This window comes from Zea mays, chromosome 3, assembly GCF_902167145.1.
Source record: "Zea mays cultivar B73 chromosome 3, Zm-B73-REFERENCE-NAM-5.0, whole genome shotgun sequence".
Lineage (NCBI taxonomy): Eukaryota > Viridiplantae > Streptophyta > Magnoliopsida > Poales > Poaceae > Zea > Zea mays.
In genome coordinates this window covers 158,611,514-158,615,687 of record NC_050098.1, presented here as the reverse complement: position 1 = coordinate 158,615,687, position 4,174 = coordinate 158,611,514, and the positions used below count along the sequence as shown (strand labels likewise).

Sequence of the window (4,174 nt, the reverse complement as noted above, 5' to 3'; positions counted from 1 at the left end):
AATATGGACTAAAGTTTCTGAAGTAACATCATAAACCGAAGTTGAATAGATCGACAATTTCGATTCAATTTATTGGATCGACGGAATAGACCAAATAAAGTCTTTTGTTAAAATTCATGCAATGAATAATTAAATAGAAGTACTATTATAACAAGTGACTATAAAAAATAGTATATAGATATATATATATTATCATAAATATGACATCATAAATATAAACATCTTAATTAAATAAAAGTACTATTATAACAACGAGTGCAAAAGGCTGGAATTTATTTCCATTATCAAAAATAAATAAATACGACATCATAATTTTTAGCTAATAAGTTCATAAACCATATAATAGTATTATCACACACCAAGAACTTTTCTATATTTCAAGTTATTCGGTTTGTTTGGGTTTTAAAGGCTAAGAACTGAACCCTAACTCATAACTCAACATATAGCACATTTAGGAATCAAACCCGAATATACCAACAATTCTATCTATTCACGATTCGGCATCGGGTTCAATTTTCTGTTTTAAAATGCCCACTCCTAGGTATGGTGACTAGTGAGTCATACATTGCCAATTGGTGACTTGCATTGCTTATCATTTGGTTAATCTTTGGTTTAATCTGGCTTGGGATTTAATTTGGCACCCTAGATTCATTCATTTGGTGATCAATAATGGGTTGCTAAGATTGCCACATAAATATATGGACACTATTCATTTGATGATCCAAATTATTAAATTCTTGCCACTAGAGAAATAATCTTTCACTGCTCTAGATCTCCTTATCGTTGTTAGGTTATTAGAAACCCCCATCACCCAAAACACACGCTTCATGGCCGCCATACGCTCGAGCTCAAGACCTAAGCCCTCGTGTGTTAATTCCCAAACCACTGCAGCTCTATTTGGAATATTTGTCATATCTATTTTATGTTTATCCAATTTTAAAATAGATAGTTTAAGACCCTAAACAAATTCAAATAAAAAGTTTTCAACTACAAATTTTTTTAACTATTTGGGATTTAGAACATTCATTTTGGTCATTTCTTCATTTGAGGTCATCTGAAGAATTTGGATTTCAAATATGATTTGAATATATATGAGAAAATTCAAATATAATTTTTCTTTGCTGGATGATTTCAAATTGAAAATTATTAACTATAAAGTTGCATAAAATTTTGAGATTTGCAATTTGTATTTTAGTTATTTCTCTATCCAAAATTGTTTGAAAAAATAGATTTTTTAAATATGAGTGATTTAATTGTACTTTTGTTGGATAGATGATTTCAAATGAAAATGTTGTCAACTATAAATTTGCATGACTTTTTAAGATCTATAACTTTTGTTTTAGTTATTTATCCATCTAAGGTCATTTTTCTACCACTACACCGGTGACCATAGAACATATGGGTTCTTTTATTATTAACTCTATCAAATTATGTGAATCAAATATTTTGGAACTGAATAACTTCAAATAAAAAAGGTATAAATTGCAAATTGCATAACTGTTCAAGATCTACAACTCATGTTGTGATCATTTTTCCATCTGAGGTCGTTTTCTACCACTACACACTCACTTGTGACTAGAGCATATGAAATCCTTGTGTTAACTCTATACAATATTGTGCGTCAAATATTTCTTTGACAAAATAATTTAAAAAAAATTGTCAACAACAAAGTTATAGATCACGTCGAGTACTACAACTTTGATATAAAATATGTCTTCATAATCTTGTGAGTCAAATGTTTCTTCGTCAAAATACTTAAAAGATTGACAAGTACAAAAATGTAGATTTTGTCGAGTACTACAACTTTTGATACGTCTTCATCAGACAACAAAAAAAATTAGTGGAGGTGTGGGATTCAAACCCAAGGTCTCTTAGTTAGTCTTCAAGTCATCAAGTGTGTGACCATCTCAGCTAAAACATATGTCCAACTAAATAAGGGTTACTTTCCTTGTGAATCAATGTTAGATGCACCTTTACTTAATGGTCATATTAGTATTAGATCTTAACTCTAACCAAAACTAGCAGACTAAATTGAAACTTTATTTTCTACTAGCGTTATTATCCTTTGATGTTCTCTGCTACACTAGAAGCATATTATTCGTATCATCGTAATCGACATATACTTTTATAGTTGGATTAATAACTAAAATGTTCGGTGCTTATATATATATATATATATATATATATATATATATATATATATATATATATATATATATATATATATATATATATATATATCGAGGTAATGCAAACCCCGGGCTTCGATTAGTAGGGGAAGCTCTAGCCAGAACGTGGATAGGCCACCACCCGCGTGATTGCGTCAGCATTTATGCTGGTATAACCGAATTATAGAATTTGCATATACCATGCAACGAATCTGGGAAGGCAGTTCACCTATGCATGCGTCAGTATTTATACCAGGATAAATAGATTGAATAATGTGCATAAATCTTGCAAAAAAATCTGCTGACGTGCAAATCACGTGGGATGGCTTTACAAGTTTGTTCAGTGTTTACGACTGCATAAGAACATGAAACGTAACAGTATAAACCATGCAATATCGCGACGTCAGACCATTTATGCTATTGTATACACATGACCAGTGTGTGCGTAGATCTGAGTTGGTTTCAAATTAGGAAAGTAGTGTTATAAGTTCACGATAAATGTGGGACGGTTACCACGTAAATCGTCGATCTGTTTCGTAACGACGAATGAGGCTCAAATTACGGCGCGAAAAACACGCGCTCCGATCGTGCTAGGGTTCTGGCTCGAGTGGATTTAATCATAAAACACGAACCGAAATAGTGTAAATGAATACGAAATTTACATAAATTATAGACCTGTTTCGTAACAGCGATTAGGGCCCGAAAATTACGGCGTGAAAATTGCACACGTTCGATCGTGCAAGGATTCTGGCTCGGTCAGATTTCAACGTAAAACGTGACCAAAATAGCGTAAATGGGTACAAATTTTAGCGTACATCATCAATCTATTTCGTAACAACGAATGGAGCCTAAATTACGGCGTGAAAATCGTGCGCTCCGATCGTGCTCGGGTTCTAGCTCAGGTGGATTTAAGCGTAAAACGTGATCCGAAACAACGTAAATGAATACGAATTTTAGCGTAAATCAACGATCTGTTTTGTAACGATGAATGTGGCACTTGCTTTTTAGTGAAAACGTAAAATGCAATAAGAGGTATCGTAAAATTTTGTTTGAAAATATATAAATCACGATGGGGATGCCCCTGAGCGCCGCCGACATGATGACGACGGGGATGCCCCTGAGCGATGTCGACTCCTTGACGCGCTTGAGCAGCTCGTACCCGGTCATCCCGGGCATTCAGTAGTCGGTGATGATCATGCTGACGTCGGGGAGTAGGCCCAGCATGACCAGCTCCAGTGCGCGTGTTGCTAAATCCACGGCGGTCACCCTGTACCTAGAGCCGCGCAGGATCCTAGCAATCACTGCGCGGTCCACGGAGCCGTCGTCCACCGCCAGCACGTGCTTCTCCAGCTCCGACGCGTCCACGGGCATCACCGCCTTCCTGATGTCGCTAGCCTTGGGCGCAGGGGACGGCGCCATAGACGCTGGTGCGGCGGCGGCCATTGTAGAGATGGTGGATCTGGATCTGGGCAGAGCGGTGGTTTGAGGTGCTTCAGATCGGGGAATGGGGCTCGGTAGTGACAGCGGTGGCGGTGGAGGTGAAGCCTAAGGAGATGGCTGGTGGGAAGATCCCATGCCGCCATGCCCGCGTCCTTGCGGGGAGGCGTCCGCGACCAAGCTAGTGGTCAGATATTCACAGCACGCCCGTCCGTCGCCGTCTTGCCTGCTTCCCCGCACTCGCTCAAGTCTCGTGCAACCGCCGCCGCTGAAACCCTAGTCCTCTTGTGCAAAGCAGTCGTCGCAGTCGGTTTTATATGATAGTACAGGAGAGGCGGTTTCAGACAGTATGACAAAATAAACGTAAACTTGTGTACAACAAAGCATAAAGTCTATTGACGTCATATTGAATGGATCGGACGATGCATCTGAAACATCTTGTGGACTGATCGGGTGAGGGTCAAGGCTTTATATATATATATATATATATATATATATATATATATATATATATATATATATATATATATATATATATATATGTTGACGCCTTTTTGGAGGCGCCAATT

At 37.4% G+C, this 4,174-nt stretch overlaps 1 pseudogene; it reads right to left on the bottom strand.

Annotated features, from left to right (window-relative positions):
• Positions 1 to 2,515: 2,515 nt before the first annotated feature.
• Positions 2,516 to 3,611, bottom strand: LOC109945135 (two-component response regulator ORR6-like; annotated as a pseudogene).
• Between the last annotated feature and the right edge of the window lie 563 nt (positions 3,612 to 4,174).